At 41.2% G+C, this 15,463-nt stretch overlaps 1 protein-coding gene across 9 annotated transcripts in view; it reads right to left on the bottom strand.

The window, feature by feature from the left end:
* The window catches only part of AIG1 (androgen induced 1), a 243,070-nt gene that overhangs the window by 96,010 nt on the left and 131,597 nt on the right, over window positions 1-15,463 (bottom strand). Inside the window, exon 4 of one of the 9 annotated variants that reach the window (XR_004628158.1) lies at window positions 12,873-13,054. The exons of the other annotated variants lie outside the window; for them this stretch is intronic. The gene's annotated coding sequence lies outside the window, so the exon portion shown is untranslated. The remainder of the gene's footprint in view (window positions 1-12,872; window positions 13,055-15,463) is intronic. 9 annotated transcript variants of the gene reach the window in all.

Here is a 15,463-nt window from a genome sequence, read left to right as displayed (position 1 = left end):
CTGTGACTCCTGAGAGTCCTGACATACTGGAAAGATGAACCCTTGGTGAAACACAGTTAAGGGATAGTATTGTTTTTGACATTATAGCTTCAGCCGCTAGCACGGTGACTGTATGCTGTTGGTTTTAAAGGTTTGTGAAATAAGTAAATGTAGCCCCAACTATATCATAAGCTCCACGAAATAAGCCTTCTTCATAATTGGCTACTCAGGGCTCAGCGTGGTGCATGGCACACAATAGATTCTCCATAAATATTTTTTTTTGGTGGGTGAATGACTGGTAATTGCCAATGGACATGTGATGCTATTTTTGAGACCTGAGTCAAAGGCACTGAAATTCAAAGCATTGGATAATTGTTATCAAGACGGGGGAAGGACACACAAAAAGTTAAGCTCTTGCACTAAGAAGTCAGTCAGTGGGCTTTAGACTTAGGTTTCATCATTTACCAGTGGCATGGTCATGGGTAAGTTACTTGTCTGAGTTCCAATTTCCTAACAGACAAAAACAGGGATTGGAATGGTGCCTCCTTCATTGGGTTTTTGGGAGGATAAAATGGAATTATGAGAACATAAAACATATAGCACAGTGCCTGGTATATAGAAAAAATTAATATATAGTCATAATTATTATTGTCTATGTTTTTTGGAGAAAATAAAATTCTTAAGGAGGTAGGAGAAAGGACTGTGGCTTAGAACAGACAAAACAGTCATTTAGGTTGACTCGATGTGAATGTGTTTAAAAGGTGGGGGTGCATCTTTGGTTTAGGTAGCTCATTTTGCTTACAGTTTGAAGAGGGAAAAAGCGAAGCAGATGGCACGGTGACACAAAGGACTGCAGCCTACTGCTGCTAGAGCTTGTAAAAATGGAACCCCATGGTTGCCAGCTTGGCTGAACTTCAAACAAGTCCCACAAAGAGTGTAACTCGCTCAAGAGGGGGCAGGAACTTGGTGTGAAGCTCTCTAAAGTGCAAAGAACATTATCATTACATTCATGGCAGCTTGACTCAGTGCTGGGGCCTGGCCCAGATGGGAAGCTGGTGTCAGAAAACTGCAATCAGAGAGTGTGCCTCATGGAGGGACTCCAGAGATGGAGGCCTTTGCAAAACCCTTACCCCAGAATAACGACAAATTACCAACAGATGGCGTGAGTCACGGAAGCGGGGTCTGAGCGGAGCATCTGCAAGCTCCCGGCAGAGGCCGTGCCCTGCTGGGCGAAGCGGGCAGAAGCAGGCCCTGCCCAGATGGCCGCGAAGGTCACCAGGAGGGGCACCAGCCATACGCACTCTACTCCTGAGAACTGGCACAACCTGTCAAGCCCACAGAGGCTTCCCAGGATCAAATAAACCAAAATATCCTCATCAGGGAAAACGTCACACTTCCTTTTGGGCTTACTGGTTACAAGAAATAAAAATGTACTGGGGGCAGGGAGAGTAAAATGCAGAGCCTCGGGAGGTATTTAGCAGAAAATGGCCACACTTCTCCATTCCAAGAGCTGATTTGATACTTTTCCTTTCTCGTGTATAGGTTTAGCTTCCAATCAGAAAAATACTGTGGATTATGTACCTTTCCCACATATTTTCCCTGCCACGATTTTATAAAATCTAGCCTCATGCAAAGCTGAGCACAAAAGTATCCAAATAAATTAGTTTTTTTTTCTTCCAACAAAGGAGAAACAGGTACATGTAACATGTGCCCTGATGGGAGACCTGCCATGATGAAAGAAAATGCTAAAGTCTATTAAAAAGAAAAGTCTTGGGGCGCCTGGGTGGCACAGCGGTTAAGCGTCTGCCTTCGGCTCAGGGCGTGATCCCGGCGTTGTGGGATCGAGCCCCATATCAGGTTCCTCCGCTATGAGCCTGCTTCTTCCTCTCCCACTCCCCCTCCTTCTGTTCCCTCTCTCGCTGGCTGTCTCTATCTCTGTCGAATAAATAAATAAAATCTTTAAAAAAAAAAAAGAAAAGTCTTGCACAGAATAATGACTTCACAGCATTCCATTTGAGGAAAAGCCTGTGTTCTGGGGGTCCGCAGCACCTCGTACACATCCTACCCCCTCACCCTGGATGTAACCACTCCCTAACCCACTTCTGCCACTAGAATTTCAGCTCCCCTCAAATCAGCATCCTATAGCATTCATTTCTAAATCCCTGATACCCCCCCCCAACATTTAGTAGGCCCTCAATTAAGGACTGATGAATGAATGTATGCATACTGGGCTATGGAGTAATAACGGGTTTTTCTTCCCCCTTTCCAGGAAGGGAAGTGCATTTGAGCTCAGCATGGAATAATCCCTTTGCCACATCCTCAGCCAATCTGATTGAAGTTCATTTCATCCTCATCTCCCAGTTGGTTTTTCCTCATGTTATGCATCATAGAATACTTACCACCAGTTGTGAAAGGCTGCTTTCTAAATGAAAGTCTAAGTATTTCTGTTCCACATTGTTATCAATGTTGTTAGATTAGGGTCTTAAGTCTAATCTGTTCCCTTCTTCCCTGATAAAAGGATCCTAATCAGGACCTGTCTGTGGAATCCTCACTCACTCCATTCCCAAAAGAACTTTTGGAAAATCTGGGTTAAGAAAAAGGAGCACCTAGCAAGGTGACCCTGGCTGGAGAGATTTTTTTCCCTTCCTACTTTATTTCTCCAGCAATTATTATTATTTTTTCCATGTAAAGACAAAACCTAGTCAGTAGTCAATCAAAATTTTCTTCTTTCTTGAGACAAAACTGGTGAAAAGCATCTGATGCTGCCAACCAGGTGGGGCAATCACAAGGAATTTCTCTTTTTTTGGGGGGTGAATCCCCATAGGGATACTCATCTTATTACTATTAATCACTTTAACTGACCTCCAACAGAAGACAATTGACAAAAGCAACAGGAATTGACCTCATGCAGTTTTCCCGAGCATAACTACTTTTTCTTCTTTTATGAGTGACCACATTGTGCGAAGAGATCATGAAAAGACATCTCTTAACTTTGAAAAGGCAACTTGTCTAGTGTTTTACTTTAACAGTGGGAAAAACTGTCAAAGTCCAGCTCTTCCTCTCCTTCTGGTGATGTGGTCCACACTCACTCCCCACCTGCTATCCCCAACCCCACGTAGCCAGGCAGAGGTGTGGTTTTTTCAGAGGGGGATTTTGTAGCTTTCAGAACATTCTCACTGGTGCTCAAGCACCATGGACAGATGCCAGACAGCTAGCTTCCCAGAAGCACCTAACTCAAAATGCGGATCACTTTTTTTAAAAAAGTAAAAAAAGAAAACAAGCTTTTTCTATGATTTACTACCTTGGTACACTGTGGACATGATAGAGAAAAAAACAGCTATTGGTGGTTATTCACCTCTTGCTGGTTCCTCAATTACTATAAATAAGGTTCATTTGCCCTTCTTATTATCTCATCAAACCACCCATCATTCCCAAATTTCCTGAACTGTAATTCGAGCAAAAGGAATTAACCAAGGTTATGTAGTCTGATGACCTGGTTTTAAGATTTAAAAAACTGTAGATTTTAAAATTCAGGTCTCAAATGATTTTAGAAATGGCTGCAGTGCCAGGCAGAGCCATCGCTACTGTCCATGCCCTGAGGTGACAGTCATCATCATCACTTCATGCTTCAGGCACTTTCTGGGCTTCAGGGACAAGTGGGTTGGATAGTGCCTGGAGCAGGGCCAGATGTGAGACTCATGGACACCCCCTCCATCAATCCACACCTCCCTCTGCTCATGGCCTCCAGTCTCGCTGACTATTCCATATACATTTAAGTTACTATTATTTGGCTCAGAGGGGTTAGCATAGGCTGGGAGCTCCTAGAGCATAAGAAAGAGGTGGCATGGCCAGCATATTACTTGAAAGAACACCACTTTACATTTCTATGTTCATTTGTTCTACCCTTAATACCTTAAAATTTATTGATATGCTGTCTTTTTGATTAGAAATCAATGCAGCTGAAAGGGAACTGTGGCGCAAAATGGTGGAAGAGCAGACGGGAAGAAGAAAGGGCCCCAGGAAGCAGACAATCTTGAGAACAAAATAAATCTAGGTAGTTTGTTTTCTACCATAAAGGGAAAAGCAAAGTAAGAAACTCAATTATAAGCAGGTTATAATGATAAAATAAGTAACCTATTTAAGACTTTGGTCTTTTTAGAGAAGACACCTAAGAAAATCACTTTTTACCTCAAAGGAAAGTTACATTATCTAGAATTTACACGTATACCTTGCCACTAAGGACAGATGGCCCGCACACGTGCATTCAGTCATGGCATGATGCCTGTTTGTACTACTTTGAAGTAGTTGGTGGAGGGCAAGTTCTATTTGACTGAAGAACTCCTCACCAGGAGCTGCTTAGCCTTAGCCAGTGGTGTCCACATCCCAGCCTCTCCTCTGTTACACACTGATAATCTTTGTTCTCCTCCCACCTTCCCCTTAAAATTCTCATGAAGGCCCCCCAAATGACATGAACTCATAAGACGCTAAAAACTGACAACAGCTGTCTACTAATTGCGAGTTTATATAAAAGCTTCATTAAATGCAGAGAAACACAACAGTTTGAGAAACACCGTCTCTGTTCTTTGCACTGCGCCTCCCCAATCAATCCTTCACACAGTTGTCAGCATCATCTTTCAAAAACCCCAAATGCGATCTACATAAAGTCTCTCAAAGGCATCAAAGGCTCCTGAATGCCTTCATGATTAAACTGAGACTCCCCTAAGCTGGCATCTAAGACCTTCGTGCTCTGGTGTCTGACGGCATCGCCTTCATCTCCCACCAGGTATTCACATACAGCCTGTGCTCTAGGCATATCAAAGAACTCCATTTATTTAGTATTCCAGACTTTTCCTCTGTCATTTATGCCTGTGCTGTCAAATACAGTGGCCAATAGACACAGGTGACTATCGAGCACTTGAAATGTAATAGTTTGAATTATCCCACGCTCTCAGTGTAAATAAGCACCAGATTTCGAAGACTCAGTACAAAAGAAAAAATGCAAAGTATCTCATTAGTCATTTAAAAATGTTGGTTAGCCTTTCAATAATACTACTTAGGATTTGTTACATTAAATAAAATATGCTACTACAACAGATTTCACCTGCTTCTTTGAACTTTTGATTCATCTGGGTCCCATTCATGGTTTGTGTGGCGTTTCCAGCGGGCAGCACTGGTCTACAGTTCTGCCCATGCTCCCTCAACAGGAGGCCTCCTTTCGCTTCATCTACCAAGGTAGCTAGTCCTCATCCTATAAAGACTCAGCTTCAGGGGCGCCTGGGTGGCTCAGTCATCAAGCATCTGCCTTTGGCTCAGGGCATGATCCCGGAGTCCTGGGATTGAGCCCCATATTGGGCTCCTCCACTGGGAGCCTGCCTCTTCCTCTCCCACTCCCCCTGCTTGTGTTCCCTCTCTCTCTGGCGGTCTCTCTCTCTGTCAAATAAATAAATAAAATCTTAAGAAAAAAAAAAAGACTCAGCTTCAGCATCACTTCTCCTGGGGAAGCTTGCCTCGTTGACTTCATACTCCTCATATCTTTATTATAAAAACATCAGTACTAAATTGTAGTCACCTTTTTAGGTGCTAGTCTTCTCCCTTAGATTGACTCTTTGAAGGTAAAAGCCCCATTATTTCTGCACAAAGCACTGTCACCCCATGAATGCTTGCTTAATTAAATAAATGCCATTCCAAACTTGAACGTCGGTGGTATGCACTCATATATTCCCTAACACGTATTTAATGAGTACTTGCTATGCACTGTGAGAGATATAAAGCTAAAATATAATCCTTTATATTTGTATAATACATTGCAGTTTACAAAGTACTAGCATATCCATTCACTTTCTTCAAAAACCTCTGTCAGTTTCAGAAGACTTATTTATACTCCTTTTTCAGATGAGGAAACTAAGGCCCCAAGAGTTTAAGTGAAATTCCCCAAGTTATGCAACATTAGAATGCAAGAATGGGAGATGTGACAGTTAACTCCATATTCAAGAATCAAAAAATAGTTATGAGTCGCTGAAATAAAGGGTGTGAAGACACACAGCTGGAGACATGCTGAAGAGCCAAACTTTTTCCAGTTGGCCAACACTCTTCAAATTTTAGCCAGTCCCTACCATTATTCTGAGCTTTGGCAATCCAAGAGCAACCAGACTATTACTTACTTTGTATTTTTTAAATGGATTCTATATTGACTCACTTACTTTACTTTTCATCCTAAGCAGTAATGTCAATGGTTTTGTATATACATATTATTATTAAAATACAATAATATGATCGTATACTATTCTTACTAATGTGTAATATATCCTAATATATAATAATTAAGATCCAGTATGTTACATATTATAGTTTTACTTTAATATATGTTAAATTAATTAAACAAGTAGGCCATTTAGATTGAGTTGGTTCTAATGCCTTATCGGCTTATATAAACAAACCAAAACCTAAGTGCATAAATGTTTCAAGATTAAGAAATTGAAACCTAAGGACAGTTATAAACAAAGAGTCTTTCCCAAATAAAGCAACTCCTTACACTATAGCCAAATAATCTCCTTGTTTTGTTACTGTGTCTTCTCTATAAAAGTGTTGCCCCTAGCTCTTGTTTGTAGAGGGTTCCTAACCACTACTGATTCAGGTTGATGTTTGCTCAATTAACTCAAAATTTTAATATGATTCAGTTTCTCTTTCAACATATTTATGTTTATATTTTTCCTAATGAACCATAAAATAAATACATATTTTTCCCAATAAGCAGTAAATATATTTTGCTTATATAAACATGAAAGTAAAATAAATACATATAAATATATATAATACATAAACAGATATAAAATAAATTCCATTAGGAATATCCCTACCATCCACTGGGAAACTGCAATGGACATTAAGAATCTATTAAAAGATTTTAAAATTGGAAGTAACATAATGAGGTTGACATTTTAGACTCTAGTAGCTGATCTCCTCCGAATCTGAGGGAAAGGAAGGAAGGTGATGGGATGGTAACTCCAGTCAATAGTAAGTTAGAGAAGTTAATGTGAACTTGGAGCCACATTTTTAATTACCTTTAAATCAAAGAGACACTGAGATCATGGAGTGCCATGTAGAGTGTGATGTCATTTCCTGCCTCTGAAAGATGAGGCTTTGTAAATGGGGCAGGTGGCACATAAAATAGTGCCATGCAGACCAGCGAAAGTCTTCCTTGGCTATGGTCAAGGATCATTTTTCTGGAATTCTAAATACCAGAAGCATCCAAATAATAAAACTATTATAAGAGAATCAAGAAAAAAACCCCAATTAAATGGCATTGGCCTGATCGTTTTCTGTGGAGGGTGGTTTGTGGAGATGGTGTCATCTGCTGAAATAGAATGATGAGTTGGCAAGGTCACAGGGCATAACCCATTTGAGACGTGTGATCAGTGACATCATTACATGATAAAATGTCTTTTTTCCAATTCTGAACAAGCTACATTTATCTGTTTGTAATGGAACCCCAGAGAAGATGGAAGAGAGTTGACAACGGGGTTGTCGGAAGGCTTTGCTGGGACTCCCAACTTAGGCAATATTAGCTGTAGAATGCTGCTTTCACAGAAAGAGAAACCAGGAAGCTAAGCAAGGGGAACTCAATTACACAATAAGCTGGTGTCAGTGCCACAGTTATAACTTGAGTCTCTTCGGACTAATTGCTTTTTGCAGGGAAAGGTCTTCTCATGTCAGTGTAGTAAGTACAAATACTTTTATGTGCTTTGTTCATGTTGCAGGAAACAGAGCTGCTTTCTTCACAGTGCCTTGACCACCAAGTCCAAAGGCACTCCTGGAGTCAGGCCTTCCCTCTGCTGGAGGCACAGGACCCACTGAGGGCCATATTCGGCTTCTTCTGGCTGAGAAAATCACAGCTCCTCCTATTGGCCCCCAATCTGGGTTTCTACCATGGTGTTGGTACGACCCAACACTGCCAAAAAGATCTCGGCCAGGCAACCTTCAAGGCGATGTCTCATGTGGCCACAAAAGCAACTTTTGCCTTTTCCCGGGAATAAGAATTGAACTCTTAAATTGAGAGTGAATTGGCGTTTTACACTTGACATCTTGAAAATGGAAAGAACACATTTTTCAAAAGCTAGCTAGCTCCACACCTACACAAAGAGGCAGATGAAGGTTACCTTAGTTTTCTCTGCTCTCCAGACCACACCCATCAGTTTGGTGACACTCACGTCTTTCTTGGTTTTGAGCTTCCAACAGTCCCCTGAGTCTTAAACCTCCTGAGTCTCCCTCACTTGTGTAAGTCAAGGAGGTTCAGATTCCCATAGTGGCTGTTTAGATTCTTTTTCCTGTTCTTCAGCTCTTCCCTCCTTCGTGGTGGCCTGTGGTTGTTTGATGTTTCTGCTTTTCCATATATTCTTCCAGTTTGGCTGCCAGGACGCTCGTTCCCCACCATAGTGCACTAGACATGGCAGTCATGGTGCCTGCCACACACACAGTCCCTACCGTGGTCACCACTGTCCCCAGCCCCACTTAGCCCAGTGCCTAGAATACAGCAGGCACTGAAGAAGCATTTATCAACAGGCTGACTAACTGGCCAGAGGTAAAGGGTCTTGTGTTCTGGGACAACCCCCTACCCCCAACTCCAACACACACCTCTGAGAAGTCTATTATCTTTGCTCAAGAATCGTAACTCAATGACAGAAATTCAGACAGTTAATGATCCTTCTTTAGGTTAGGTAATTTCTGGAAATAGGATGCTTGGTGTCTTGCCCTGACATCTCAAGTTCCTTGAGTGGAAATGTGAAATCACTACCTTTCCCATAATTCCATTAATTTTTTTAATGGTCACCTAAGTTGAGGAGTTCCTACATAATTGTCATAAAATCATGCAAATTCTGAGGCCCAAGCATTTCAAATTCAATGAGAGTTAACTGCCTGTATTTTCATTTTTGAAAACTCATACTGAGATAAAAGTCTTAGGTAAACATATTCACAGCAGTTGACAGAATTATTTGAGCGATTATTTAATGTAAAGAAAATGATCTCTTGAATTAAAAAGTTACAGAGAATAAGCCCAAGATCTGTCATTTTAAGGTAAGATTGTACAGGTGTGACTTTTTTCACTCTGCCAGAGCACTTTTGTAAGTGAAACAAGTGGATAAATACCAAAACAGAAGTCAGAAAATTATGACTGATTCCTCTGTTACCATCACTTCAAATGATCTCTTTGCAAACAAGGAGCTTCCTCTTAAACAGATTCTGAGCACAGATGTTCTCTTAAAAGAATCTGTATGTCTTATTGACTATAAAACAGTTACACAAACAAATATATACCAAAAGAGATAGTAGAGACACATTACCCTAGAATACATACAAATTGCTTCTCCAATTGGGACAGAAGCAAGGAAAAAGCGAGGCAAATTTCAGAGTTTCGAGAGAGGCAGTCAAGAGGACGGGCTGTAAGTATTTTCCAATGCCTGAGTTGTAACAGATGCTTGACTTTCACTATAGGCATGTGTCAAATTTGATTCTTTGACCAACAATTTTTTAAAAAAATTATCAAATTATCTTGTCCTTTTGGGCAAATCAGGCTAAACAATTCAATGTGAAGAGTCAGGGGAAGGTTGTGTGTAGTTTCAGACATTTACGATCACTGACTTGATGGTTTTAATTTCCCAGTTCTTAAAAGAAGCAAAATAAATGAGTATCACTGCTATATATTTTTAGTTACTTTTGCCTAACTGAGGAAGGTATGGTGGTATTTAATTATCAGCAGGGCGAAAGTGACTTTCATTCAGTCATTCATTCATTCCATAGACATTTACTGAACTCCTCTTATGTGCAAATTATCTGAGGTAGAAACATAAACCAGGTGTAGCTGCTGCTTCCTCTCACTTCTCTTCCTCCTACTTGTGAGATGTCTAAAACATAAAGCTGATTAGCCACAATACAAACCAGAGTGCCCCCCTGTGCTATAGGATGTGAATGTCACATTGTGAGTTGAGTTCAGGGGGCAAAGGGAGACCTTTTCATTGGGCAGATCAGGGAAAGCTTTTTGGAAGCTGTCTCACATCAGCAAGGACAAATTGGATTTCAACAGTGGAGACAGAAAGGAAAGATGTAAGGGTCAGGCGAGAGCACATAAGCAAAGGCACAAGGGAAGACAGGGAAACAAGGAAATGGGAGAGTTTGTCAAGAACTTGCTATAGAGAAAGGACAATGCTTGGAATTAAGTCCGGGAAAAACAGATTGGACCCTGTACAGGAAGACTTCAAACGTTATGCTGGAGAAAGTTTATTAGGTGAGCAATAGAAAGTCATGAAAGGGTCTTGAGGCAGACAATGGTTTAAGAGCTGGAGTTTCAGAAGATTAATCTGACAAGAACACATAGGACATATTAGAGGGGAGAAATGGAAGGCAAGGAGCTCAACCAAGAGAACATTACTATCCTCCAAGTGACAGACTAGGGACAGCTTTGGGGACCGGAGGAATGAAAATGAAGGGCAGTTTCAGAAAACACTGAAGGCAAACATTGGAATGGCCAGAAGAAAGAGAAAGGGGACTAGTATTTATTGAGAACATACTACATGCTACTTAGAACACTGATATATAGGATGAACACAAGTCCTTTTTTGTTCATGCTCTTTTCTTTGATCATGAGATAATTATTAACTATAGCTTCTTTCAATCTCAGTGTGCTCTGGTTTGGACAATACATTACACAATCCTATTTTTGTATACTTTTCCTCTTTGCTTCCTCAATACAACCCTCCAGTTTACACCTGAAGAAGCTGAACATCTGAGGAGTCACCTCATGGCACGTGGCCAGTAGGTGGCAAAGCCTGGATTTGAATCCAGATCTATACATTCTGAAACCCGTGAAATTTCTACTATACCTGGTTTCCTGCTCCCAAATTATGACAGCTTTTGATGGGCACGGAGAGGGGGAGGTTCATTAAAAGAAACAGGAATGTCAGAGAGAATCGAGTTAGGCTCCATGATGACCGGTTCTGGTTTCCATGTGTGGTCTGTAAGATCTTTAAGGTGATGGAAAGATATAGAAGGAGTTGGAGATATTGTCTGGAACTTGGGAGCAAAATCCCTCTAGCTACAGACTTGTGAGCCTTCCAAACCAACAGATGTGGGACCCTGGGACTGAAAGATGTGGCCAAGCTTGAAGTCTGTAGGACAAAGGTCACAGCTCAGATGCCTGCAGTGGCTGGGCAGGTCACAGGCATGAGTGAGGGGGCAGATGTGAGATGTGACAGAGCGGCAGGAGGTGTTTGTGAGGATGATTTTCATTCTTCCCAGAAATTATTTGCCATTTTGGATAGAAACAACATAGTCATTTAAACAGTAGTCTATTTCTTTCTTTTCTTTTCTTTTGTAATGGTAGTCTATTTCCTAATTAAAGCTGGTAACTAGAGTAATTTCCAGTATTTAATTTTTTAAAAATCACTGTGTATTTATTTATAAAAATAGTTATTTTGTTAATGATAAGGCTAATTAGTAGAACAGAAAATTATAAATTATAGTCATTCAATTTTTGTCTCCTTTCTTCCCCCCAGGAGAGCTCTCAAATAAGAATTTTCTAAAAGTACAATTAGTTCTTATCAGAATCACTAGTTCCGTGCAAGTACGTTAAAACAAATTGCAGTGCATTTTTGCTGACCTAAACAACGGCCAAGTAACTCAGACACCATTGCCAGGAGCATGTAGGTGAGGGCGGGCTTGGGGCGTAGGATAGAGGAAGCTGGGGGACAGGAGGTGGAGAGCATTTTAAAAAGCAATATGCCTAGTTCAAATTTACTTACCAGCTTATTTACATTAGAAAAAAAATTTACTTATGAGAAAAAGTTAACTAGTCTCGCCATTGCTTCACATTTTCAGTTCAAAGGTAATAAGTGCGTGTAGCTTTCCTGGGCCCACACCAGTGGTTCTCAACTTTTCCCAGTGTTAGATCTACTTGGACCTCTTTACTGGAGGACTCATTACAACACAGATTGCTGGGCCACCTCTCAGGACTTTCTGTCCGTAGGTCTGGGATGGGTTGTGAGAGTTTGTATATTTAACTAGTTCCCTAGCAATGCTGAGGTTCCTGGTCCGGGGACCACACTTTGAGAACCGCTGTTCCACACACTGATGGGCATCCTCGGCAGGGGCTGGCCGGCTTCTGCCTTTTTCAGAATTACTGTGGAGCATAAACATCCACTAAGGCCCTGTTCCTCATGGCACTCTGGAAAATGATTCAACGACATGGCTTGGAAAAGAGGTCCAACTTTTTGCCTCATTGTCTGTGTTCTGAATCCAACCTAGTTTAATATTTTGGAAAATGTTACCCTTTTCTGTACCGAGCAAAGTAAATATTTTGTCAGTTGTTAAGGATGAGCTGCAGAGTAAGACCTAAAGATGTATCCAAATTCAGCAGGAAAGCTTGGAGCTGCTTTGGAACTTTTTCCAGATTGTGATTTGTAATGTATTTCAGAAGCCAGCAGAAATACCAACCACTCGATCTATTAAGAAAAGGCTGAATGAACCTTTTCACAGCACATTTTTTTTTCCACACCAACTCTCATTACGCTTGGCAAAGAGAAGAGAAGGAAGAGAAAAAATGCTTTTCTGTCCATAGGATTTCATCTGAGTATTGTTCTCACATAAAGAACATAGCGGCAAAGAGTTTCAGAATTGGAAGACATTTTTAACAATCCCTTTTTGACAATTAAAACAACTAAGGCCCAAGGAAAGTAAGTCATTTGCCTGCAGACCAGACAGTGGCGGAGCTGGAGCTGGAGCTGGAATGAAGCTCAAAGGCCCTTGGCTCCTGGGCGAGCACTTTTCCTAGCACAACACGCCACCTCCCATGCAGCAGAATCCTCAGAGACCGATTTTAAAAACAAACAAAAAACAAATCTTACCAATAGCGTAGTTCATGCTGTGCTTTCCCCTAAGCCATTGGGTATGGTTGGCTTTGCATACTGGCGACAGTGCTGGGGAAGACAGGAGAGGTCCTGGAGGGCACTTTTCGCATCTTCCTTGCTCAGCATTTCCTGAATCATCTTCCATTATAGTGATTTGGGTCTTTCATGTGATGGGTGGGCTGCAATGGTCCAGACACAAGCCTCATGGTGAGGAAGATAAGCTCCATATTTTGACAAAGAAACGTGGGGAAGACTTAGAGGGGCCAACAGTCTTGGAGATCATTGGGTTCACACATCTCACATACAGATGAGGAAACTATGGCTCTCGGGAGCATAGGAACATGCCGGGTGTTCTGTCTATTCAGTGGCAGAGCTCACGGCTGACCACAGATCTCTTGCCCCACAGCAGGTTGCTGCTTGGACCTTATCATCCTGTCTACTATAGTAGTGTGTTGATTTAAGCCAGAAAAATGCATGCTTCACTGTGAGTCTAGATCCCAAAATACTGAGTCTATTCAGTACTAAGAAAGAAATATGGTAATAACATTTCTTGAGGGCTAACTCTATGCCAGGCACTGTCCTAAGCACTTTCCATGGACTATACGTCTACTCCATCACATCACTGAGGAAGACAGAAAACCAAAAGGTAGGAAATGGAAATTACGGATGAAATGAAATAATGAGTGTGAAGCATTCACAAGGCCTGTGCCATTTTCCCAGGAGATGCCATTATCTATTAAAAGTGATAACGCAAGTAAGGGTTGAGAACAGTTCTTGGCTCACAGAGCATATTAAATACTAGCCGTTATTATCACATTTTTCTCTATTTCTTCAGGGGGAACAGACCAAAGAAATGGGATCTAGATAAAAGTTATGAACCATATTAGATTCAAACATAGGTAATATCCTTGGGAAACAATTGCCACCAGCAAAGACACAGAGACCACAGTGTAACTTGGATGGAAATGCCATCCAAGGCCAAACGCTAAAGCCAGAGACCACAAAAGAATAGAATTAAACAGGTTTGTACTGGGCCTTGGTTTCAAGGATCTCAGCAGGTTTACTAGTCTTCTCCTCATCAGCCTTTATCACACCCAAGTTAGAGAGGAAGTGAATATAGTATGAAGATGTCTTTCCGATGAAGGCAGTTTGCAAAAGCAAAACTGATCATTCCAAGCCAGCGATGAGAACCCAATTTCCTTAATCAGAATGCATGGATCTACTAGTGAAGGACAAGAACATCACCAATAATTAAGACGAAACAGCAGCAGTACTACTATTACAGTACCTGAGGCAGGAAAGCTGCCTTGTAAATTGCCCACTTGGCAATGTGTGACTTACCAGGTACTGGCATACTGGTAAGACACTGGCGAAATCCGGAAATCCAGACAGAGTCTACCCTGCTGCTGCTCACTGCCTCTTCTGCCTGGAGGCCAGAAAGGATTCGTTCTGTTTCGTTACAGACGGATAAACTAGGATCACTTCGTGGAAGAATCACGAAGGTAGAATTGGGCTCAAGAGAACACATTTTAAAAATTAGATGATCCAACAATGCATGTGCTGCCAGTTGAGGTGGTGTGTGCTCTGTAGGGGACCAAGGAGAAGCTCTGGGAATACTCAGACAGTGTGCAATTACTGGCATCCTAATTTTCTTTATCGTTGTAATCATTATCTTGGTAGCATCCCATCAGGTAGATACAGGCACTGATTAGTGTTGAAACGACTCCACCAAGAAAGGCCCAATAAGTTCTCTTCGGTCAAACTTGAGTTTGAAGGAAGGTTCTATCATTTACCAGTTATGTGACTTTAAGCTAGTAATTAAACCTCTCTGAGCCTTCATCAGTGTCCTCATCTGTACAACAGAGATTACAAAAAGTACCTCTCCCGTTCATTTATTCATTTGCCCCATACTTACAAGGCATCTACTGGGGCCAGCCACTTTTCTAGGTGTTGGGGATTTGGTGATGAACAAGATAGATAAGATCTCTATTCTCTATCAGGTTCACATTTCAGTGTGTGTGGAGAGATTCAGAAACCACACAAGATAAAAATAAGCTAACAAGCTGATTAAATACAGCCTCTGAAGCCCCTGGAAATGGAAGGTTTGGGCTGTCAAGAGGATGGGACCTTAGGCCTCCTGCTATTACTTCAAACAAAAGAATGCTACATGTGTCTGCTTTATTTTTTATTTTTCACTTGAAAACAGAGTTGTTTTGCTAAAGACAAACCTACAGTTAGAAAATCATCAATTTAGTCCAGTTTTATAGGTAAGGAAACTGAGTCTCAAAGAGGTTAAATGACACACTCAAGGTCATTTAGCAGGTTTGGGGCCAGCTGAGACTAGGACCTATGTTTTACTAAGTAAAACACCTATAACCATCTTTATAGGTATGGGATTTGTTTCTGTTCAACTTCACGTGAACCAATTCCCTTTAATAAAAGTGTGTATCTGAGTTCTGATGCTTTGGAAAATACCACTTCTATTTGATTAATTTTGAACAAATACAGGTCCTGTTTTCAGGATCTTATAGCTCACAGAGGTTTCCTAAGAGAAGATGTTTCAATTAGAGTCTAGGAGGAAATTTTGA

This window comes from Ailuropoda melanoleuca, chromosome 10, assembly GCF_002007445.2.
Source record: "Ailuropoda melanoleuca isolate Jingjing chromosome 10, ASM200744v2, whole genome shotgun sequence".
NCBI classification, from domain to species: domain Eukaryota; kingdom Metazoa; phylum Chordata; class Mammalia; order Carnivora; family Ursidae; genus Ailuropoda; species Ailuropoda melanoleuca.
This window is presented reverse-complemented; position numbering and strand designations above follow the sequence as displayed.